Here is a 26,879-nt window from a genome sequence, read left to right on the forward strand (position 1 = left end):
CAGGTTGTAGCCTGTGCTTTGGAACAATTGGCTACAAATTGAGAATTTCTCATGATACCCTCCTAGGTTTAATTAATTTGGTAGAGCAGCTCACAGAATTTAGGGAAACAGTTTACCTACTCTTTACTGGTTATTGTAAAAAGATATAATAAAGGATACAGATGTACATCCGGATGGAAGAGATGTTTGGGACACGCTATGTGGGAAGGGCATGGAGCCTTCATGTCTTCTTCAAGTATACCACTTTCTTAACACCTCCATGTGGTCACCAACCCAGAAGCTTTTTGAACTCCATACTTCTTAGAGTTTTATCACATAGAGATGGTCAATCATTAGGTCCATTTCTAGCCCCTCTTCCCTCTGGGTAGGAGGGTACAGGGTAGTTGGGTACGAAAAGTTCCAAGCTACTAATCATGATTTGGTCTTTCTGGTGACCAGCACTCATGCAGTAGACCAAGAGTCACCTCATTAGAACAAAAGACATTCCTATCACCCAGGAAGTCCCAAGAGATTCAAGAGTCCCCATGTCAGGAATTAGGGTCAAAAACCAAATGTTAGAATAATAAACACTTCTAGAGGGCTTTTTAATTTTTTTTTTAGATATTTTATTTATTTATTCATGAGAGAAACACAGAGAAAGGCAAAGACATAGGCAGAGGGAGAAGCAAGCTCCCTATGGGGTAATTTCCTTAGGCAATAACCTGGGTTTTAGGAGTTCTGTGCCAGAAACCAGGGACAAAGAATAATATATTTTTTCTATTATTTCACAGCATTTTAATCAAGTTTTTATCCAGGGAATGATGAAAATCTAGTGCTGCTGACTATATTCAAATGGAGAGCAGGAAATCACGATATACTCCTTAATAATTATGTCCCATAGATTGAGCTGATTAGATGTAATGGCTACATATTTGTTATTGCATCATTAAGTCTAAAGCAGGCTGACCACAGCATACCATTTGGTACAACTGATTTATTGAAGTCTCACAACTCTTCACAGGTTTAAATGAGAAACCATTTGAATTTTCCCAATAACTGTTTGGCAATTCTATATAAGCCCCTTTCTACTGATCTCTTTATAATTTGCTACTAGATTCCATAATGCCAGTCACTTCACTTAATTCAAACCATCTTATTTCAGTTTCAAATCCAGTCCTGTTCATTTTAAAGTTTCATTTAACTTTACCCATATTTTAACCTCTACCTATATTTTAGGCTAGACTCTTCCATGGCTTTAGCAGCTTGGAGTCTTGAGGTGGGGTTGAAGTAGGGTAGCATCATTTCTTCACTATCCTGATCTATTTATCTTTCTACCATACATCCTCTCTGTTACTAGGCAAGGAGAGGGGCGAGTGAAATAGAATAAGTGAATGGGCACATTTCTTCCTTTGTAAAAAGAAGTAGCTGAATATATTGTATGTTTGGCAAAATGCTTGTGAGTTGTTTTAAGGACCCTAGAATTCCAGGTTTCTGATCTCAGGTTTCTTTGTCTGGCAGAGGCTAGGGCTCTAGTCTCGGGGAAGAGATCCCTTAACAGGAATTATGGTTGAGGTAAAGGTACACAGTCACTGTCAAACCAGATATGGGAAGCATGGTTCTAGGGAATAAAGTCTCCTTATTTTCTCTTTCCCTACTTTCTTATAGCCTGTAGGTGCTTTTCATGTGATAACTCACTTGGACCCTAGAAGACAAGAGAGCCTGTGAGATTCACTATGTCATCTCTTAGAGCAGAGAAAAATTAAAAAGATATCTGGAGAGGTAAACAAAATACACATCTCAACCTTTTGCTTGTTTCCTTCATTCAATGAGTAGCTTTCTTGGTAAACTAAAGTAAGATGGCTCAAGTTCAGTTACTTCTAATGCTGTCCAACTGGTTCTAAGGAAAATCCATATATAAGCCAAATCAAAGAGTAATTGTGTGTGTTCTGTCTCTTAACTCCTCCATCTCTCTCTACCTCAGGAATGTCAGGCATTCGGAAGACCCAGAAGTACAAATCCTTGGTTTATTACCATACACTGAGAGTGATGCTTCCCTGTTACTGGGGGAAAGAAAAGCCCTGCAAAAGGGGATATGATAAAGGGAATAACCTTTCTCTAGAAATCCGAACACATGCTCAACAAAATATTTGATTTCTGAGTGCTGTCCTTACATGAATTGAAGGATAATGGGGGTGGCATGGATGATGGAACACATTTTTCTAAATTGAGACCATTCAGTAAACACTGAAAAAGATATTCCTCCCTTGCTAATAATTCTCTGCATCCAAAATACAGGGACCATTATCCTTGTTGTTCAGGTAGAATTTGGGGCATCAGGAAAAAGGAACGTTTTGTAAGATGCCACATCTCTAGAGATAAGGAGAAATCTACAGGCTGATAGATTCAGGGGTGGAAGGTAGAGAAAGAGAAAAAGAGGTGTACGAACTTAGAGCTTGGGACAGAAGCTAGTTTTTTTTCTACTGTATTCCATACTGCCTGCCATGTCTGAGGAGCCCTGATCTCACTGCTGTTGATACAATCATGTATTGGTAATTTGAGTGCCCTTAGAGATATTCTAGTCTAAACTATTTTTGAGAGAGAATTTTAGATAGAACTAAAAGTTTATAATTGCATAATTTCTCTGAAGCGGGTTCTTACTCTTACGGTAAATATTTTATGCCTTTTTCATATCTATCTATACCTTATATATCCAAGAATATTGTGAAATCCTTGAAGGAAGAACTTTTTTGTGTGAGTTCCATCAGCCTTAACCTCACTCTGGGGAGTAAATAAGTATTCAATAAAAGTTGTCCAACTGTAAATAACAGGCAGTGAGTTTATTAATGATTATTCTAGTTTCTAAGACTTTAAAGCTGTTTCTTATCCTTATTACTAATAGCTCATATTGCCATACTTGATTCTAAGTTTTTCTGCTCTTAACTTGAGGTCAGAAAACATCCTTATATTATATATAAAACTCTGTATATTTGTCTGGTTTTGAGGGAAATAAATTTGCTTTGGTTCATTTTGTAATCAGGTTTCAAGGGGGTAGGTAAAACAAAATACACAACAACACAATCATCTAGTGAATGAAGATTTTAGAGGGGAATATTAAAGTTTGAGAGACTGAAAGCCTATAATTCTATACTGACATTGCAACTAATTACCTGTGATTTTTGCTATCTTTTGTTAAAAAAATAGCATCTCTCTTCCTTACTCTTTAGATGTCCTAACCTGTGTCACATCCTCTCAGGCATCACTAAGAAATTTACTTTAATGGTTGTACACTCCTTTACACTGAAGGCATTGCCATTGCTATAATTGTATATGCTAAAATTGCTCACTCATAGACTAGCTCGGAGTTGATGCTTTGAACTTAATTTATACAGAATTTATGACATAGTAAAACTGAAACTTTTCCTGTGAGAATAATAGGTATATCAACATTGGTCTTCCTTGACATAACTCAAAGGAATCAGTACTGCAGAAGTTTCGAGTTCTAGGTCAGTCTATTTTAGTAACATGGGTTCTGCTGTCAAAACACCTTCTCCATCTCCCAGCTCTGCCTTAACTAAGTGGAAACATGTCCAGCACTTTTAATATGTCTGCTTCAATTTGCCCTAACATAAAATTGAGATAATATTATCATGTAGTTTAGGTTTTGTAAGTTTTAAAAAAGTCAATACATGGGGATTATTTTGTTTTTGTTGGAGCTGTGATATGCTTGAGTTAATGAATGAATTAATTAATCCAGATGATTTCTTGAGTTATAACTGACAAATAAAAATTGTATACATTTAAGGTATAAAATATTAAGTTATGATGTATGTATACCCTGTGAAGTAATTATCATAATGAAGCTAATTAACATATCCATCAGCTCACATTTATTTTTTTATGTGGTAAGAACACATAAGATGTATTCCTTTAGCAAATTTTAATTATCCAATACAGTATTATTAACTTTAGTCATCATGCTGCTGTACCTTAGATCGTACTCATCCTGCATAGGTGTAACTGTACCCTTGACCAATTTCTCCTCATTTCCTCCACCCCTCAGATCCAGGCAACTACCATTTTACTTCCTGATTCTTGACTATTTTAGGGAATCCTTATCCACTGTTGGTGGGGATCTAAACTGGTGTAGGCAATATGGAAAATAGTATGGAAGTTCCACAAAAAATTAAAAAATAGAATTACCATATGATATAGCAATCTCACTTCTAGATATATATCCAAAGAAATGAAATCATTATCTTTTTAAAGAGGGTATTTATTTATTTATTTATTCATTTATTTGAGAGAGCAAGCATGAGCAATGTGGGAGAAGCAGACGGAGAGGGAGAAGCAGAAGAGCCTAATTCGGGGCTTGATCCCAAGACCCTGTGATCATTACCTGAGCCAAAGGCAGATACTAAACTGACTGAGCTACCCTGGCTCCCAAAAATCAGTATCTCAAAGAAATGTCTATATTCCCATGTTTGCTGAAGTATTATTTATGGTAGCCAAGATTTAGAAACAAAGTAAGTGCTCACTGATAGATAAATGGATAAAGAAATTGTGGGATATACACATGCAGTGGAGTATTATTCAGCCTTAAAAAGGAGATCCTGTCATTTGAAACAACATAGATCGACCTAAAAGACATTATGGTTGGTGAAATAAGCCGGACAGAGAAAGACAAATACTGCATGATTTCACTTATATTTGTAATTTTAAAAAAATCAGACATGTGACATATTATAAAAATTGTCATCACAAAGAAAATGCTCAATCAATTTTAGCAATAATCAGTTATAAAGCAAGGAGGTGTCTGGTCCCTAAGATAATTTACCATAGAAATAACCTTATCAAGCATGAGACTAGCTTGAAACATCTTGCAGCACCACAAAGAAGTGCTTATGAGAAGAGTTATACTATAGGAGTAATAGTATTACTCTTGACTTGTACTCTTGACTTGTAAAGACTTGACTTTATTCCCAGCTTGACCACAAGGCTAGGTAATTTCAACCAACCACTTCCTCTCTTTGAATCAATATCTTGATCTTCAAGACAGTAATAGGAGTAAATAGTATTATTTCCCATTTTAGAGCTTATCCTGAGTTATTACATCACCTTGGCATTTGTCTCTTTAATGTTTAGCCTCAGGCTTCTCACATAGTGGTGTGCATACTATACTTGTATTCGTCCTTATGGGGGGTTTAATCTGGTGATATCTGAATAGCAACGATTATCCAGACTTATTTCTAAATCTGAACTGCTTCTCCTCAATTCTGTGTCCAAAGTCAGAATGAGTGACTTCAATATTCTAGGCAGTAGGTTAGCTGCATCTCTTGGGTCTCTTAGAGCCTCTTTCCTCAAAATGAATAGGTTGTTCTTTCCCTTTCCCCTTGCCTGTTACTGTGCCACCATTTTCTTTTCTCATATCTTTCATGGGGAAACTGTACAAAAGGAGTATGTGCTTTCTCATCTTACATTTCTTTTCTGACGAACACAAATAGCACTTTAGTTCAAGAGGTTCCCCACTCCCAACTAGTGACTATTTTACACATACTATCACTTTTAAATAAAATTCTAAGAGTTCCTGAACTCTATTTATAGGCTTCTTGTTCCCAAATGCATTTCTAAGCAAAACTGCTTCAAGCTCTCTCTTTGCAAGCACTTTTTCCTTTATTTATTTTTTCCCTTTAATCTTCCATTATTTGTTTTATTTCTGCCCTTTTTAGCTCTTTCAAGCCTAGTTTTGGGCAAAAAAACATTAGGCAGAGAATCACACATAACCTTAAATGCACCTTCAGAAGCACCATTCAAGGAAATGTACAATACAAAGTCCAGGGACGACTTTATTCCCAGCTTGACCACAAGGCTAGGTACTTTCAACCAACCACTTCCTCTCTTTGAATCAATATCCTGATCTTCAAGACAGAAATAATGGAGAGGAAACATTAGAGAATAAGTAATACTAACACATTTTTTAAATGGACATCAGTCCACATTGCCCTCCATTTCTTATGCCTTGCTTAACCAAGCCATCAAGTTATTCTGTCCAGATGTAAGAAAATGTGGGGATAGTAGAGCATAGGTTCTTGGTCCTGTCTTTACCTCTCCTCTGTATCTGCATATTCTGTAAAATGCTTCCTTGTATTAAGTCAGGTAATAGTAGTATATATATATATGTATATATATATATATATATATATATATATATATATAATATACATACTATACACACACACACACACACACACATACACGCATATCCTCGTTTCCCACAACCTACCCCTAAGATGTAAAACTGAATAATACTACAATTTAGAAATTCAAAAGTGAGTAATTTTGTGTACAAATTATGTACAGTTAGGCATCTCAACTTTACTTTTTTTTTCAACTTTACTTTTTATGGTTTAGTTCAATTAGAGTGATAAGACCCTTTATTATTATTTTTTTTTATTGGAGTTCAATTTGCCAACATGTAGCATATCACCCAGTGCTCATCCTGTCAAGTGCCTCCCTCAGTGCCTATCACCCAATCACTCCAACCCCCTGCCCACCTCCCTTTCCACTATCCCTTGTTTATTTCTCAGAGTTAGGAGTCTCTCAGTTCTGTCATCCTCCATGATATTTTCACTCATTTTCTCTCCTTTCCCCTTTATTCCCTTTTACTATTTTTTTATATTCTCCAAATGAATGAGACCATATAATGTTTGTCCTTTTCTGATTGACTTATTTCACTCAGCATAATACCCTCCAATTCCATCCACGTCGAAGCAAATGGTGGGTATTTGTCATTTCTAATGGCTGAGTAATATTCCATTGTGTACATAGACCACATCTTCTTTATCCATTCATCTTTCGATGGACACTGAGGCTCCTTCCACAGTTTGGCTATTGTGGACATTGCTGCTAGAAACATTGGGGTGCAGGTGTCCCGGCATTTCATTGCATCTCTATCTTTGGGGCAAATCCCCAACATTGCAATTGCTGGGTCGTAGGGCAGTTCTATTTTTAACTCTTTGAGGAACCTCCACGCAGTTTTCCAGAGTGGCTGCACCAGTTCACATTCCCACCAACAGTGCAAGAGGGTTCCCTTTTCTCCACATCCTCTCCAACATTTGTGGTTTCCTGCCTTGTTAATTTTCCCCATTCTCACTGGTGTGAGGTGGTATCTCATTGTGGTTTTGATTTGTATTTCCCTGATGGCAAGTGATGCAGAGCATTTACTCATGTGCTTATTGGCCGTGTCTATGTCTTCCTCTGTGAGATTTCTGTTCATGTCTTTGCCCATTTCATGATTCGATTGTTTCTTTGCTGTTGAGTTTAATAGATTCTTTATAGATCTTGGATACTAGCCCTTTATCTGTTATGTCATTTGAAAATATCTTCTCCCATTCTGTAGGTTGTCTTTTAGTTTTGTTGACTGTTTCTTTTGCTGTGCAGAAGCTTTTTCTCTTGATGAAGTCCCAATAATTCATTTTTTGTCTTTGTTTCCTTGCCTTCATAGATGTATCTTGCAAGAAGTCACTGTGGCCAAGTTCAAAAAGGATGTTGCCTGTGTTCTCCTCTAGGATTTTGATGGATTCTTGTCTCACATTTAGATCTTTCATCCATTTTGAGTTTATCTTTGTGTAGGGTGCAAGAGAGTGGTCTAGTTTCATTCTTCTGCATGTGGATGTCCAATTTCCCCAGCACCATTTATTGAAGAGACTGTCTTTCTTCCAGTGGATAGTCTTTCCTGCTTTGTTGAATATTAGTTGACCATAGAGTTGAGGGTCCACTTCTGGGTTCTCTATTCTGTTCCACTGATCTATGTGTCTGTTTTTGTGCCAGTACCACACTGTCTTGATGACCACAGCTTTGTAGTACAACCTGAAATCTGGCATTGTGATGCCCCCAGCTCTGACTTTCTTTTTTAATATTCCCCTGGCTCTTTGGGGTCTTTTCTGATTCCATACAAATCTTAAGATGATTTGTTCCAACTCTCTGAAGAAAGTCCATGGTATTTTGATAGGGATTGCATTAAATGTGTAAATTGCCCTGGGTTGCAAGGGTGATAAGACCCTTGACCAAACATCCCCTGAGTTATCTTCTACAAATCCAAGTTAATAGATATATCCTGACCATCAGCCATGGGTCTATATCTTTCTTGGCCTCTAATAAATTATAGCTCTGGATTCAATTTTTTAAAGGATGATTTTTAGGGTAAAAAGCTAAATATTACATATGGATATTATCTTTTAAAAAGTTCTCAAAAACTAATAAAATCTTAAAAATTAAAATCAATTAAATAAAATTTATTAATTAAATTTACTCTACCCCCAAAATACAAAAATATTATTTCAAAAGAATACATGAATACTTATGTTGACTTCAGCATTATTTACAATAGCCAAATTATGGAAGAAGTCCAAATATCTATGTACAAATGGATGGATAAAGATGTGGTCACACACACATAGACACAGCACACACAGACACACACTAGATTATTATTCAGCCATAAAAAAGAATGAAATCCTGCCATTTGAAACAACATGCATGGAACTAGAGAGCATAATGCTAAGTGAAATAAGTTAGAGAAAGGCAAATGTGATATGATAAAACTAACATGTGGAATTTAAGAAATAAAACAAATCAGCAAAGGGGGGGAAAAACAGAGACAGAAACAAACCAAGAAACAGACTCATAACTGCAGAAAACAAACTGATGGTTACCAGAGGGGTGCTGGGTGGGGGTTGGATGAAATAGATGAAGAGGATTAAGAATACACTTATTACGATGAGCAGTGAGTAATATTTAGAATTGTTGAATCAGTATATTGTATACCTAAAACTAACATAACACTGTAGGTTAACTATACTTAAATAAAAATATACAACTTAATAAAAAAGAGAGGAAAATAAATCAATAAAATAAAATGTATATTAATTGCATTAATAGCACCTAAACTCAAAAACTAATAAAAAGTGAAATAAACTTAGTATGACATGAATCAAATTATGCATTTTTTTTCATGATTTTTATCATATATAACATTCCAGTCATGTCTCATTATATATAGATAGGTAGATAGATAGATAAAAGATTGTTAAATATAATGACCCACAAAAACAATTGAAAACATAGCAAACACAGAATGCTTAAAATGTTAAATTAATTTTACTTCAGTTCTGCAGAAGAAATAGAGGAATAAAGAAGTGATTGCTGGACCTCAGATAAATATCTCTTCTCGAGGCATATTGTATTCTAAAGTCTATCCCTAAGTTTAAGAAAAATGTTGCAGAACATAGCTAATATGTGTTTTAATTTTGAATAGAATTGACTGACTCCTTGCATGTTAGGTAGTAGAATGGTCTCTCAAAGATAACCCATGTCCTAAATCCTGTGGCTATGTTATTTTGCATGGCAAGAAGGTATTAAGTAGTAGATGAAATAAAGTTTGCTAATCAGTTGACCTTAAAATGGAAAATTATTTGGGCTTATCCAAATGAGTTCAGTCTAATGATGGGATGGATAAAAGTAGAAAAAGGAGGCAGGAGAGAAAGTCAGAGAGATGGGAGCATGAGAAGAACTTATCTCAATATTGCTGGCTTGGCAGATGGGGATTTGTCCATTTTTCTTATGATTAGAATAGGTAATGTGTTTCTAGAAAGGAAAACTACAGAGGTAAAGTGCCACTTTCATTACTACATCATACCAAGGATAGATTCTACCAATATGACTTCTTTTTTATTTTGACTTTGATAGCTGAGATAGTATTTGCCTGGTTTCTCCACTATAAAGTTACAGTTTTCCCCCTCTATTTCCATAGTGGTCCCTTTGGAAGGAAGTCACCATATGTAGCTCTCAACTGAGGAGCTGGAAGTTAGTCTATCTCAAATACTTAAAAGTGAAGTATCTACATATATTTGGAATAGTATATGGAAGATTTGTTGCTTGCCATTTTCTTTTTTTCTTTTTTTTTCAATCATTTACTTATGTCAGTATATACTCATGAATCGTTGTTCTATACTTTTGAGTTTTAATATGATACTATTTTATTTAGTTGCTCAAATTGTTCTAGCTTAGGAGCTCTTTCAGTTGACTTTTTTGATAAAGCCCTGTCAACATGTGTCTTGTTTTGCTTTTAGGACTCCCTTACCTACTTTCTTTTTCTTTTTCTTTTTCTTTTTCTTTTTCTTTTTCTTTTTCTTTTTCTTTTTCTTTTTCTTTTTTTCAGCTTTCCTTTCATTTCTGTCACTGCAAGATATTGTATGCTCATCTTGTGTATTCTCTGACTCAGTCTTAGAACTAGCCATTTCTCCAAGAAGCCATGGTCCTTTTATTGGAGAATACTATTAAAAATCAAGATCTAGTGGTGCCTGAGTAGCTCTGTCAGTTCAGCATCCAACTCTTGATTTCAGCTCAGGTCATGATCTCAGGGTTGTGAGACTGAGCCCTGCATCAAGCTCCATACTCAGCATGGAGCCTGCTTAAGATTCTCTCTCTCCCTCTGTCCCTGCACCCCTCCTCTAATTTTTTTTAAATCAAGATTTAGAATACTATATGTGCTCATTATTTCTGAGGTGTCATTATTTGACCCTTTCAAGAGATAGAGAAATATTTGTGTAAATCAAACTTTGTATATAAACATATCTATAAATATTTCTAGACATCTATAAAACTTTAATTCAAACTGATGTCTCTAACTGTAATCCAGAAATACACAGGTCATTTTAACCTTCCCACATCGGTTGATTGTAACCTCTCCCTCTAAAAATGAGAAACCTGGACCTCACCATCATCCATCATTCCTTGCTTAATGTACAGTTACACCATAAATGTATAGTGATTTCATATTTATTAACCTATACCCTAGTATGCAACACCCTTACTTATTAAAGTACTTATATATAGTATCTTTTGCCTTTAGTCTCATGGTCTAAACTCACTTTTAACATTGCTTAGGTGAACTTTTTCCTATCTCCACTCAGTGAGATTATTTCCTATACTTATTATACAGTTTGATTATTGCTATGTAGTGTCTGAAGTCAGTTGAAATCATATTACTTATGTTTTGCTTTCTTTTCAGACAACCCCCTGACACATACTTCTAATTTTTTTTTGATAAATATCTTAACCACAATATGTCTTCATGGTCATTTATGTATCAATTTACCTTACATCCCTCCAAAATTCAGATCTCTTTCCTTCATTATTTCAAGGAATTTCAATTTTATTATTACTGTGCAACATATGCTTCATGCCCTATTTACAACAAAGTATCTATAAACTCTAGTTACAAATCTCAAGTCAATACTGAAATTTTTACCATATTTCACTTAAAAACATTCTTTGTTTTATTTGTTATTATTTTATTAATTTCAATCTCTATTGTCCTTCTTTTCATGATTATATTCTACTTCTCATGATTGTCCATACATATTTATGTTGGTTTTTAGCTGCTCTCTGTACTAGGTGTTAATCTTTTGGCATAATTACTCTGTATAATTACAGAGTGGAAATGTCTGTCCTTTTCATTCAGCAATGACTTAATGATAATTTGGGCAATATCAGCTCGTGAATCCTTTGCATATCTTTAATAAAATGAGTCATATGTTAGAAAGCTCACAGCTGCATACCTCTGCTAGATAAAACCGAAAGCTTGCAAGCTCGGGGGATGAGATTAATGCTCTCATGTCCCACCTCTCTAGACATCCATTGTCCATCTGGCCTAATCCCATCTGTGACTCATTGTTTTACCACAGAATGTCTACCCTTGTTTAGTCATCTAAACTATTTATGCTATGGTTAATATTATTGTTATATCATTAAATGCAGTTGGGGTAATGTTCTAAGCAGTAAGTTGCTCACCTGAAATGACTTTTGTGGAGATATTACCTCAGCACAGTATCTGAGAATCCTGCATCAAAACGCCAACTATTAGGAGACTGTTATCTTTCACAACGTTTCAAGGCATATTTTCTTGTTTGCATACTGCCTCCTATGCAGTCATGCTTAATTTATTGGGCTAAGGAACATTTGACAAGTTATCATAAGATTAGCACCATCAATTACTTATACTTAATATTCATATATATATGCACACACAGAATATAGTAAGATATCCAAATATCTTTTAGACAATTAGGCATTAACCTTTACTTAAGAAAACCAGCATAAATCCTTCATTTTATGATCAATTTTGCTTAATGTAAGGTAAAAGATATGGACAGTTTGGGAAAAGAAAAAAATAGGCTGAATAAACTATGTAAGAGGGAAGAAATAAAGCATTTTAAAAAGACAGGAAGACTAGTTTGACTGGAGCAAAGAACTCATATAAGAAAAAATGACTTAGAAAAGCTTTATTTCTAAGAAATATGAACATTTTTATGGGCAAAAAGATCATTATAATTTTGGTTTTTGTGGAACAGAATGAATCCTGATACTGCTATGGATTCTTTCATTTCAATACCACCCTCTTCAAAAATTCTGAAACCTGCATATTATAGCTTTACTTTTCATAAAGTGTTTTCAGTTTCTTAATTTGATCTGATGCTTAAAACTCTGTCAGATAACAGGAAGAGAAGAAAACTTAATTCTCCATTTGCAGATGAAGCATTTAAGATGCAGAGACTGGCTTGTGACAACTAAATCCTCAAGAAATGACCCTTTCTACCAGGCTGGCCACCCAACCTTCTCAATGGGATTCTTAAGTAATAGCTCTTCTTCTTTCACTACTTTCCAAACCTGGAAAAAGTTCACCTCTTCTAAAAAAAGTACATCATCATGCAGATCACTAGTCCATAAGCACTGAGCATTTAACATGTGCCAGACATATTTTATAACTACCTATCATACCTTCCTGTGACTTCTGTACACTGCTTGCTAGTATTCCACAATTTCTTTCTCATTACTTCAGTTTAGAGCAATGGCTATAACAAAATGACAATACCACTAGTAGAGTTAACCTATAAAACACTACCAGTCATTTACACATTTCCTTGACCCTATCCTGAAACCAGATGTAGATAAAAGGGTAAAAAAGAGAAGATGAATGTCCTAATCTAGTCTAAGTCATTCATGACCACTCTGCCCTCTTGCCCCTTAGAGGAAAGTCAGGGTGATGTTAATGTATGCTTGCTTAGAAATGCCAGCTTGCTCCCTCCTCCCCACAGTTTGTTCCAGCTGTACCCAATTAAATTCAACAGTTCACAGGTGTTCAGAGAAATGCTTTCAACATAAAACCTCAGTTGTTTTTAGGGCTCTTCACTCTCTTTTGTACTCTTTAAATTTGAAATATACTTCCAACAAAACAAACCACATTTACAAATGAAGAAAAAAATGCAAGGAATGATGATGAGGATGCTAACAGTTATATTGTCAATAACCGAATGATGATGAGGATGCTAACAGTTATATTGTCAATAACCAAAAGGAAAGATTCTTTTGGCACCAGCCAGATTCCTAACACATTTAGCCCAAATCTGAAGAAAATACTCTTTTCTTGATTGAAATGGATGAAGGGTGAAAGTGGAATACCATCATGCTAGGTATATGATAAAGGTAAAAAAAGAAAATGCATACTATCATATATTTATTAGCTTTTTAAGTTTTTCTACAAATAACCTGCTTATACAAACATGTTTTATTTATTTAGCCCATAAGAAAGGTCAGCAGTTTTTTAAGTGCTTCAGATACATTAATTCATTTTGATTCTTGAAATAATTCTACAGATAATAAACTAAATATTTTCTAGAAGTCTGTGGTAGGATGAATAATGGTTCTCCACTGATATACAGATCGTGATCTCTGGAACCTGTAAATATGTTAAACTTACGTGGGCGGGGGGGGGGGTAGGAAGACTTTGCTTATGTGATTAAGTTGAGGATCTTGATATTGGGATCTGATCCTCAATTTTCTGAGTGAGTTCAATGTAATCAAAAGGGTCCTTACAAGGAGGTAGCAGGGTCAGACGCAGAGAAGACAGTATGAAGCTAGAAGCAGAAGTTAATGAGCTATGGAATGCCAACAGTCCTAAGAATGTGGGAAAGGCAAGGAAATAGACTCTCCCTAGAGCTTCCAGATAGAATACAAGCTTTCCAACCCCTTTTGGACTTCTGACCTCAATAACCATATGATGATAAATCTGGGTTGTCTAAGCTACCAATTTTATGGTAATTTGTTACAGGCACACTAGGAAACTAATGTGGATTTTAGAACCTAGAAATGGGCTGCTTCTGTAACATATGCCTAAAAATATGAAAATGGCACTGGAATTGGGTAATGGGTAAAGGCTGGAAAAATCTCAAGGAGCATGATTGAAACTTCTTTATTTACTTTCCACAGACTGTTAGCAGAAATATGGATGTTAATGACTCTGCTAGTGAGGAGTCAAAAATATGAGGAGCAAAGGAGAGAAAGTCTATTTTGTCATAGAGAATAACTGAGTCATCACAAAGAGAATGTTGGTAGAAATATCATCAAAGGCACTGTCTGGGAAGATTTAGAAGTAAGTGAAGAATAAGTTATGGAAAAATAGAGGGAAGGAGATACTTGCTATTTAAATGCAGAAACTTAGTTAAATTGTGTCCTACAGTTATGTGGAAAGCAATGAACAACTGAAAGCAATAAACTTGGATATTATAGCTGAAGAGACTTCTAAGCAGTGTTGAGAGCATTGCCTTTTTTTTCTATACCCTACTTAATAGCAAAACAGGATAAACTGAAGAAACAACTTAAGCAAAAGGGAATCATGACTTGATGATTTGGGAAATGACTAGCCTAACAAGACTGTGAAAGATGCTAAAATGAAGAAATATACTGTCAGGAAAGCATACTCTGCAAAGAAAACCAAGAGCCAAGTACAAATTTTACCAGTACCTTGGAAAGATGGAAAACTTAGTCATATGGAGGATTCTTTGAAAATATTAGACATATGACTCATGGATCCCCTCAGTCACCTCACTAGAAGACAAAAATGGAGATGGGATACCTAGGAGAGACAGTCTAAAAGTGTCATATTCCTCGGTGACACTATATATGATATCTCTATTCACAATCAACAATCAATCAAAAAGCTATTATGTTTGGGATAGGTACTTTTTATTTATTCCTATTATGCACTTTGAAAAATAGGGAAGAAGAAAGAACTTGATGATTGGTTTCAAAGAAATGAAAAATTATTATAAATTACAAGTAATTTATAAATTATTTGAAGATTTAAACATTTTCAAATATAAAATAAAAATAGAGGAAACAAATAATATTAACTGTTTCACTGTGTGGTCTAACATTATAGGAGAAATTGAGCAAAGAGGGAGAATTTGAGTCTCTCAGCAGGGAGATATAATTTAAACTGGTCAAGGATGGATACTATTTTCATGATAAGCAGAGTGGGAGATGAGCAGTGAGTAAAGAAAGAACTTCACGGTAAAGATATAGATGGCTTAAATTAAAGATCTCATTTGGGATTTAGGGGAAATTATGTTTATATGGGTAAAGTGTGGTCAGAATATATTGAAGATAAAGTTTAAGAATCCCTCTTTTATTAGGGAATCATTGAAAGGATGAAGTTACTGGAGGCTTGAATCAATCCTACTTGTGTTTGTTTGAGTTAAAAAGCTTATCTTTCATATTTCACAACCTACCATATTGAAGAAACAAATACATGAATTATTCAACTTATAAAAATATAAACAGAAGAAAGCAATCTTTTTTATAATCACAAACACATTTAATTCTTCTTATGTGATACATAATTATACATGAATGTATTTGTATTTGTGCACATAAAGCATTAACTGTGTAAAAATCCCAAGTCTATTTATCAAGGAGTGCAAATAAGTACGTTGAAGTTATTATACAGTAAATAAGTCAGTCTCTACCTAGAGGTGAAACGTGTCACAATTACAGGTTGTCTTTACTCTTGTTATGCTCCAATTAATTTTTTTTCCTATTCTTTTCTGTTTTTAACAGATTCTTTCTTCAAATTACGTGTTTTTTTCCAGAAGATTTATCTTTGCCCAATTATTTTATAATTACTCTGACTTATAAAAAAACTGTCTTAGATTCATAGACATTTTAAAGTATTTGAAACCCAACTTGCTAAATAGAGGCAGATAATAAGATCATTAAGCTTTGTTTCCCATTTGGGATAGAGGCATTATTATTGCTTTAAAATGTACTAATTAAGGCAGTTTCAGATCCTTAAGGAGTTAGAATCTGAATAATCTGATTTCATGGTCTTTGGTTTTCTGCCTTTTAGCCCACATCTGCATAAAATAGAGCAAATCATGTCAAGCATCATCTACTACTTTTACCTAATGTGTTACCCTACTACAACAACTTTAGTTTTGTTAGTCACACATTTATTACCACTTCTATTCCCATCTCTTTCCTTTGTTGACTTCACCGTGCCTGGATTACTGTCTACATCCTCTCTTCTATTTCATGTTCTCTAATATATCATATTCCCAAAAGTAACTGTAAAACTGCTCTCACTTCTTCCTGTGTGCTCTTTTAATCTATATATTAAAAAATATCAGACATATTGACAAATGTCTAAATAGTGAGTTGTCTTGTTGACTTACATTCTTTATGTAGCCTAAGATTGAAGCCTAAGGTTATTAGTCTTCAAATAAAATGTTATTTAAAAATAACTAACATATATAAAAGGTAATGCAATGAAATAAAATGAAGTGAAAAATTTTAGCTCTATAACAGAGCTAATTTATATTCCTTTTCCCCCACCACTACAATCCCATATAATGTTGGAATCAAATAATCCCATATAATGCTGAGGAGAAGAGCCGGGGTGGCCAGATAAAACATGTAGAGTATTAGTGAATACAAAAATTTCTGAAATTTTTTTAAAACTTTAAATCAATGAATTTTAAGCAATGACAAGAAAATCATCGAGTATTAAAATAAAGAAAGAAATCAGAGCCTTGGGATCCCTGGGTGGCGCAGCGGTTTGGCGCCTGCCTTTGGCCCAGGGCACGATCCTGGAGACCCCGGATCGAATCCCACATCGGGCTCCCGGTGCATGGAGCCTGTTTCTCCCTCTGCCTGTGTCTCTGCCTCTCTCTCTCTCTCACTGTGTGCCTATCATAAATAAATAAAAATTTAAAAAAAAAAAAAAAAAAAGAAATCAGAGCCTGAAAAGTAAACAGACTGCTTCATGGTGTGCTAACTTACAGGACCAATAGACTTAGAGGATATTTGGGGCTATAGCTATATTGCTCACATGAATAAGGAAATCAGTTCTTGTCCCAGTGATAAGGAAAAGTAGAACTGAGACAACCATTCCATGCTAAAATTGCTCTGCCCACATGGAAAGGAGAAAAGAAAAAAATTGCCCTTCTTGGTGCCCAAGAAAGTATAAAGGATAATCTTATTTGACATAACTCTGAAAAGTGTTTTCTATGAGAAATCAAAACTATAGTTACAAACTTCTGCTTGTGACCAAGATGAAATAACAGAACTCAATTTTCTCTCCTGTCCTTAACAATTATAAAAACAGAAAAACAGACAAATATATGAAAGAATAGATTTTAGACAGTGAACAGCAAGTAGCAAATGATAGAGAACACTGAAAGAGGAAACAAATGAGGTGAGCCATCCGATTGCTCTAGTTCACTGACCAGAAGTTTCTAGACTGCAGCGCAGGAAGCAGAAAACACTTGAAGTCTGGCAGTCTCCCTAAGTTAAAAAGACAGATCTGGGAGTCCCACTAGATCAAAGTAGTCAGAGTACACAGGGCAGAGTACTGAAGAAGAGGGTGTAGTAAAGAGAGAATGAAAGCTTTGGAGATCTGCATAAGGTCCCCCTTGATGTTCAAGCTGAGCATTGATCAGCACATGCACATTTGGAAACGACCCAATGTCTGAAAAGACCTACCCAAAAGGAGCAGATAAAATAATTCCCAAGGATCACACAGTGCTGGAATTTTTCATGTTCCCACCAGGTAAAGGAAATTTTAATTCACTGGACATTGGGTTGGTAATAATGAGAAGGGAACTGCCCTAGTAGCAGAACAAAAGCAGTCCTAGATTAAAGTAGTTCTGTTTCTGTTCTTACCTAATAAAGCTTAAAAAGGAATCTTGAAAACAAATTAACTTGTTTCAAAGTAACTTAACTGTATCTCAAAACAAAGCTCCATAATTTTTATAGGAATGTGAAAATATCTAAGACCCAACAAAACAAATTCACAATATCTGGAACCTAATCAAATATTACTAAGTATGAAAAGAGGAAGGAAAATGTGATCCCTAACAAGATAAATACATCATTACAAAATGACACAGTAATGACACAGATTTTATAATTAACATACAAAGACATTGAAACTGTTGTAATTCTATTCTATGTTTTCAGGAGGATGAAGGGGGAAAAAGTGAGCATATAAAGTAGGACATAAAAGAAATTTAAAATAAGGCTCAAATTAAATTTCTATATATAAAAACCACAATATCTGATAGAAAAATACACTTGATCATATGAATGTCAGATGAGACAACACAGAAGAAAAGTTTAGTGAACATGAAAACACAACAGTAGAACTAACAAACCAAACATGCTGAGAAAAAAAGACATTAAAGAGATGAAGGGAGCATCAGTGAAACGTTGAATAATCTCAAAAAGCCTAATAAGTGTATAATAAGAGTCACTAAACAGGAGAAGAGCAAGGGTGGTCAGATAAAACATTTAAAGTAAAAATGAATAAAAAAAATTCTGAAGTCTTATTAAAACTATAAACTCACATATCCAAGAAGTTCAAAGAATCCTAAGCACATTCTTGAAGAAGAAATTACAGAAAAAGCACATGATGCTGAATTCCTTGAAACCAGAGAAAAAGTAAATATTTTAGAATAGCCAGAAAGGAAAAAAAAGATATTTTACACACGGCAAAACAAACATAAGAATGACAATAGAGTTCAATTGGAAAAAATTATATGAGTCAGGAGACAATGAAACAGTTTCTTTAAAGTATTGGAAAAAACTCGATGTAGCAAAAATATCTTCCAAAAGCAAATAAAAACTTCCAGATATAATAAAGCTGAAGAATTTATCACCAGCAGCATTGTACTATGGAAATGCTAAAGCAATTCCTGTGGACAGAATGAAAATAATGTCAGATGGAAATCCACATCTAGCACCAAACAACAAAGAGTTATTTATGTGTAAATAAAAAGCAATGTTTTTATCTTGATTTTGAAATCTCTTTGAAGATACTGTTTCAAACAAAAACAATAATGACACAATGTAAAGTATATTAAAGTGCATTGTAATATTATAGCAATCTCCAGGAGGAAATATGGAATTGCACTGATGTGAGGTGGTTGTATTTTCATGAAGTAGTACATTGTTACTTTAAGGCGGAATGTGATTAAATTATAGATAGACACTGTAAACTGTAAAGCAACCATTAAAGATAAAAAAGTTACTATAGCTAATAAATCAAGTAAGAAGAAAAATGGATTAAAACATATACAACACATGGCAGAAAAGAAGAAATGAGGGAAAATGAACACATGAAACTAATAGAAATAAATAGCAATATAGTATCTTGAAACCCAAGTAAATCATAGCCACCTCAAATGAAAATAGTTTAAGCACTCCAATTAAGTGTCACATATAACACTAAAGAAAGATCTACTTTAAATATAACATATAATTAGATATAAGAGGATTTTTAAAAGAATTTATTTATTTATTAATGAGAGACACAGAGAAAGAGAGGGAGAGACATAGGCAGAGGGAGAAGCAGGCTCCATACAGGGAGCCATATTTGGACTCAATCCCAGGACCCCAGGATCACGTCCTGAGCCGAAGGCAAATGCTCAACCACTGAGCAACCCAGATATCCCAGTAAGAGAATTTGAAAAGGTATACCATTTTAACACTAATAAAAAATATGGATTAGTTATTTACATATTAAATACATTTTCATAGCTAAAAATATTACTAGAATGAAAAGGAATAATTTTTATCAGTAAAGGAATTAATTCATCAAAAAATATAGCAATCTTACATGTGTATGTTTCTAGTAATAGCACTTATAAACATGTAAAGCAAAGTTTAACTGAGCATATAAATGAAAAGAAATACACAAATACAGTTTTATTTGGGCGTTTTATATCTTACTGTCTATAATTAATACATGTAGGAGAAAGGTATAGAAGGCATAAACAACACTCAACTTTAAAACAATCCTTAAAAGGATTAACTTTATATACAATCTTTTCTTATCACAATGGAGTTAAATTAGAAGTAATAACAAAAAGATTCCTGGAAAATCTCCAAATATTAGAAATTAAACACCTAAATAGTGGTTGGACAAAAGAAAAAATCAAAGAGAAATTGAAAACTATTATGAACCAAGTGATAAGTGACACCAAAACATATCAAAATTTATGAATACTTTGTTGGAAATTTGTAGCCATTCATATAAGATATGTATGAATGGACATTAGAACATGTATAAGAAAAGTCTTAAATTAATTACCTAAATTTCCACATGAAACATTAGATTAAAATGTCAAATTAAATACAAAATAAGAATAACTTAAAAATGAAGATAATATTATAAATTAATAAAACAAAAAATAGGAGATAAAGAAAATCAAAACAGCCAAAAGTTGATTTATTTCAAGAGATCAGTATGACTTTAGCAAGACTTACCAGAGAGTGATAGTGGGAAAATACCTAAGTGACAAATGGGAGAGATAACACCAAAGCACTCTCAATAAGAAATTAATAACCTGAATACCTTATATGTATTAAATGATCTGTAGTTGAACAATTTCTCAAAAAGAAAATTCTAGACCCAGATGATTTCATTTTTTTCTATAAAAAAATTAAAGAAGAAAAATGCTAAAAATAACTAAATGCTAAAATACTAATTGTTACTAGCAAACTTGGGGGCTTTCTGGGTGAAATATGAACCCAGCCCCCACCCAGAGAATAGGGGGAAACCAAAGAAAGAAGCAAACCCCACTCTAGATTGGGAGGTGGATGATTTAATAAGCAAATGAACTTACTCTGTGAGGCTTGTTTTAGATGACTGCAAAAGGAATAGATGTGCATATCCTTTGGCCAGAATCTTAAAATTTTATATACAGGCCTTAACAGAGTTCAGGCATATATTCATCCATATGGTCTCAATAACACACTGCTTTCCCAAGGCTGCAATATTAAAATGGACTCTGGCTGTGGGATTGGTGGGCTGAACATACATTCCAAGGACAGGGCAGTAGTTAAAGAGCCTCTGATTGTCCGGGTCCAGCTCCCAGGTCAAGCAGTGGTCATTGTCCCCTGAATGACCACCTCTAACACTAATCTACCAAAATACAAATATAAAAGTACTAAGTACTTTTACTAAGTACTAAGTACTATTAAAAAATATGTTTTTGATGTTGCACGGCATACTAATAGGCAGAATCAGTATGGAAAACTTTAACATATTAAAAGATTTCAAATATTTATCAAATAGATAAAATTGCAATTAATTGAGATTATTTCATGCATCTAAGATTTAAAAAAAAAAATTATTCATGAGAAACACAGAATGAGAGAGAAAGAGGCAGAGGGACAGGCAGACTCCCTGTAGGGAGCCAGATGTGGGACTCAATCCCAGGACCCCAGGATCATGCCCTGAGCCAAAGGCAGACACTTAACCATTAAGCCACCCAGGTGCCCCTATTTCATACATCTAAATGTGCACTGTCACTGTTGAAATTCATTTATTTAGTTTAATAATTGTACTTTCTTTCCAAATGATCTCTTTAAAACATGCTTACAAATGGAAAGATAAAGTATATTTTTATCAATTTAATCTACATTAATCGAATTATTTGTATGAACAAAGTACATATATTCAAATAACTATGCTCTACTGCCATCTTAGTTGAAAATGTTTTAATAGATCCCTTTCCTCTAAGATAGATGGAAAAAATTCCAGGTATTTTGGAAAGTTTATATAAATTCCTAATAGGTATCCATACTGGAGAGTAAGATTTTATCTTTAAAATCAAGGGGGGGAAACAAGAAAATGATAATTAGGTTGCACATTCATTTCCAGAAGACTAAATGGTTTGTTTACTCCAATCTTCACTTCCTTACTGAATCCTATACATATATTTACTATGGTAAATGTTACTAGACATTTCTTTGTGGCAAATTGGGTGGTGACATCTAGTTCATTCAAAAGATAGCATCAGAAATTAGCCCATTAGGTCTGGAATCCTAATTTTCACTAGTCTTCTATCTTTGGACAAAAACTTTCACCAATAAAATAGGGATAGAAATAGATGTTACCTCAAAGATAGATTGTAAGTATTAAAGGAAATGCGTAAAGAACTTGAAGAGTCCCAGATAAATCTAAGCACTTAATAAATATTAGTTCTGATTGTGTCATCACGGCAGTAAAGTACATCTGTACCCTGATTCAGGCTTTGAGTCTATACTCTTTCTTGCTGATATCCAGTCTGCTAGTCTTATCCAGTAAAAATAGTAATACCAAAGAATTAGGATCAAAGGCCAAAGTTCTTAATGAAATTTCAAAAATGATCTTTTAAAAAAGTAAATATTCCTGAAACTTTTAGAGAAAATTCAAATATAGGCTTCAAATTTATATTGTTATTAAAATCATATTGGTTTTCTCAAGGTATCAGAACTCTTTCAGCTGAATCTCATCAAGATGAGAAGTTTATTATCATTATTATTATTATTGGCAAATGTGAAGCTGACATAGAAATCAAGTGAAACTTGCTCAAGAGGTTTACAAGTTTATTTGCTTCAGAAGCAGCAGACAGTGCAGTCTTTTTTTAATTAAGAAAATCTAGGTCAACAAACATATTTACACATATGATTTAGTGTAACTTTATCTATTTGGGGATTGTGTAGTGTACTTAATATACTTTATTATTATCTAATCCTTTCTAATTACCTACAAATTCCTTTGTGGAGTTTTTGCTGTCTTAGTTTATGTTTTCTATGCAATTGGGGATAGATATATATCTTGCAGTAAATACTTAGTCAATTCTAAAATGTCTGTGTTCTTTGGACTGTATTCTTTTTATTCAATAGGTGTTTGGATGATGTCAAGATATTTACTTTAAAAACAATGAGCAGCCATGATGGAGTAAATGGTATTAAACTTGTCTTCCTACTATAAACAACAACTCAAAATATATGAAATGATTTTTTTCAGAAAAAGCACACCAGGCAGCACAACCTCTGATCCCCACAACATGGCAAACAAATTAAGTGAGCCCTGTTATCCCACTGGTTTCTGGCTTGCCCTTTCTTTCAAGACCATGAAGAAACAAGAATGGAGGTCTTGCTGAATTTGAGGAGACAGATAATAAGTCGAGCAAAGTTACAAGGCACAATATTGTGGAGGCTGAGAAAATTAAGGCCATTCCACCTTAAGTTCAGCGTTAGCACAAATACAGCCTCCCCAGCACCTGTGAATAAGAGCTGAACTTTACCTTACTTCAGTTACAGGAAAAAAAACAGCTTAACGCCCTTGAAAGCCCCATATTAGAATGAGAACAGAGCTCAATGCCTGTGGCAGAAAGCCCCATATCAGAATGTAAACAGAGCTTAAGAAATTCCTCCACCCCTTCTGGAAATCCCCTAGACCAGCCTGTAAAACTCAGCTGGAACCCACCTCGGGGTCCAAGTCCCTGCTCCACTTGGGCCCAAGCTCAAGCTTGTTAATAAACCCTCATGTACTTGCATCGGTGTCGGCTCCTTGGTGGTTTCTCAGATTCGCAATCTTGGGCACAACAAATATCATGGCTTCAGAAGTCTGCTTAGAGTTCCTCATAAGTTTTTGGTTGAATACTGACATGCACATGTTGGAGGTCAACTACACAAGGACCAGGTAAATAATTATTGGAGAAAGAACAACTACTAGGGAGCTGTACACTTACCAATTTTTAGAGCTCAATGATTTACATTTCCACTGAGAGGATATAACATTTGTGTTTCTGTATATTTTTGACAATATTTGTTATTTTGACAATTTAAAAAAATATATGTTCATCTGATGAATGTGATACAGAGATATCATGTTGTCAGCCAGAGTGGGAAGATCCCATCAACCATCTTAGTAGCATGCCTTTAGTAGTTTAGTAGTGGCATTTAGTAGTATCTTCAAAAGAGCCATGCCTTAGTAGATGCAATTACAAGAAAAATACCTTTTAAAAATCCAATACAAATATATTCAAGGATTTAAGTAAAAACATAAACATACTATAAAAAGAAATGGAGGGATGCCTGGATGGCTCAGCAGTTGAGCATCTGCCTTCAGCTCAGGGTATGATCCTGGGGTCCTGGGATCAAGTCCCACATCAGTCTCCCTGCAGGGAGCCTGTTTCTCCCTCGGCCTCTCTCTCTCTCTCTCTCTCTCTCTCTCTCTCTCTCATGAATAAATAAATGAAATCCTTTAAAAAATGGAAATTATTAAAAGAACCCTAAAGAAATATCTATATCTAAAAACAATGCAAAAATTTTAGAAGCACATTCACAGAATGTCACGTAAGAGTTTGATGGATAGTAAACCAAATTTAGTAACATTAAAATGTAACAGAACTCCTCAATATCCTTCATTGTTTGTATTTTCCTCTACCCTGCAAATTTGGTATAATTCATGACTTTACTGCTTCTGTGCTTTGGTTTATATTTTGTGACACATATAACTTAAAAAAGTCTTTTATGCATGCTTCTACACTGTGTACAAAGTAAACATATTGTATATATTCTTTGGAATTTTCTTCCATTGAAGTATATTTTGTCTTTATATTGTGGTTCTTAATGTTTACATATACTATATAAGTCATACTAATAAAAGTTGGTTAAATGTATTGCAATTATCTTTTTAGGGGATATAATTGTATTTTAATTTTTCTAGTTGCCATTAAATAAATTTTCACTCTAAATATAGTCAACTTGTCAACTTTCATTTATAAGTTGATTCTTCTGTGTTAATAGAACCTTTTCAGAAATTATCAGTATGATATTGCCTGTTTTATTCTAAATGTTTCAAGTTTCCTTATCATAGCTAATATTTAATTTACCTGTAACTGAATTATCTGCATGGTATGAGGCAAGAACCCAATCACATTATATTATCATCTCAGTAGTATTTATTGACCGGTTCACCCTACTCACAATGGTTTATGATGTCAGACACATAAACAGAATGTCTATCTCCAAGATCCTTATTCTGTTATTTCAGTGCATTCATTTAGCTGAGCACCACTTTTCTTTTGTGGGCCACATTAAGTTATCATTTTCTAGGGCTATCTGTGATGACACAGAGATTAATGCAAATCACAAATCTATGTGAGGGCAGGTAAATGCTTCTTAATTCTCAAATGATACATTTTTGAACACATAGCCCATTTTAAGATAGTCGAAGAACGTTGTCTCCCTTTGACAATATGATCATTTTTCCATCTTACTTTTTCACTAAGAATTTTATTGGATGAGTTCTAGTTTTAGGTGAGTGTCTCAATTTTCTTCTTTGAAGGAGACACAACCATGTTTCCTGCTGCCTGAACAACCACTAAAATATTCTCTTAGTTATCAGTGCCTGCATAGGCTCCCGAGTAACTTCAAATCTACACTGGCTTACCTCTGGTTTCTAGTTCTATTTTTCGTCAAGGACCTCTGAGATTTCTCTTATTTTCCAGCACAGTAAGGTGTGATTCAAAACAAAACAAAAAAACAAAAATAGAGAAACCAAATCAACCAACCAACCAATTTAAAAAAAAATAAGTATTTGTTACAATATATTCAGTATTCATGAGTGCTATGTACTTGGAGTTTTTTTTTTTTTTCTCTAGGGCATCTTATACACTGTAATACTAGATGCAAAAGTCCAGACAAATATTTCTAGGACTTTTGATATAAAGGATAGCATAAAAAAGAGCAATTGCTGGGCACCATTTTCCCTAAGCAAGTTATTTAATTTTTTTTTTATAGTGGAGTAAAAATCTCTGTAGATAAGGATGTGCTCTTCAGTTCTCTACAGTTCCACACTCTCTCCATTTTTTCACATACCACATACCTCTTTATGTTATCTTTCTGATGCCTAATGAAATGAAAACCTGCAATACCCAATTTAAGTATTTATTTATCTTTTCTATATTTATCCCACTCTTAATTTTGAAGAGCTTTGTACTTGTTGATGATAACAAAAGAAAAATTAGAATAGGACAGGTTCCTTTCTCTTTGACTTCTATTAAAATAAGAGCCCCTGCCTCAAGCAGGTTGAGCTCCCTCCCCCGTTTACCCTCTCACTGCAAACACTGCCTGAAGAACCACTTATACTCAACACTCTCAGGAGCCACAGCTTATTTTGAGCTCAGGTCTTCCTGACTCTTCTATGTTTTTGTCACATTCTTATATTCTTTCTTGTTTATATGTATCTCTTCTTACCTCTTGTAATGAAGGAAGAAGAGAAGGGAGGAAGGGAGGAAGGAAGGATTAACAACTAGAATTTTGCAAAAGGTCTTTAGGCCTGCATGTTATATGGTTCTTATTTAATTTGCTTTTTTAAGGTTATTTGTGGTAATGTGATGAGGATCTTATTTTTAAGGTGCCAATTAATTTTGTCATATTGCTTTATACAGTTTCTGATCACTGGATCATTGTTACAATTTAAATGTAATTTTTTCCCAAAACGTTATGAGTACTATCAAACTGTGCTGAATATTTTTTTCCTTTATCATCATAAGTTCCAAAATGGCCCAGTTACATCTACATCATGAATGTGTCATTCTTGTTGATGTTTTATTTTCTTCTCATAGTTCATGTGATTACATATATCAGAAAGTATTGTATAAGCAAAATGATACTATTAAAAAGTATTGAGATCAACAAGATTCTCCAAGCTACCTTATATTTTC

The 26,879-nt window shown here is 34.2% G+C and overlaps 1 long non-coding RNA gene across 10 annotated transcripts in view; it reads right to left on the reverse strand.

Moving 5' to 3' along the window:
• LOC144280732 (uncharacterized) overlaps window positions 1–25,127 on the reverse strand; it is a 63,419-nt gene extending 38,292 nt beyond the window's left edge. For 3 of the 10 annotated variants that reach the window (XR_013349155.1, XR_013349154.1, XR_013349153.1), the window contains exons 1-3: window positions 25,044–25,127; window positions 20,641–20,664; window positions 11,830–11,878 (exon numbers count right to left, since the gene is read on the reverse strand). This is a non-coding gene — a long non-coding RNA (uncharacterized LOC144280732). Of the gene's footprint in view, window positions 1–1,634; window positions 1,682–11,829; window positions 11,987–20,640; window positions 20,665–25,043 lie in introns of all 10 variants that reach the window. The other 7 variants (XR_013349160.1, XR_013349162.1, XR_013349158.1 and 4 more) reach the window with 7 other exon arrangements.
• Window positions 25,128–26,879: the final 1,752 nt, after the last annotated feature.

This window comes from Canis aureus, chromosome 12 (assembly GCF_053574225.1).
Source record: "Canis aureus isolate CA01 chromosome 12, VMU_Caureus_v.1.0, whole genome shotgun sequence".
Taxonomy (NCBI): Eukaryota; Metazoa; Chordata; class Mammalia; order Carnivora; family Canidae; genus Canis; species Canis aureus.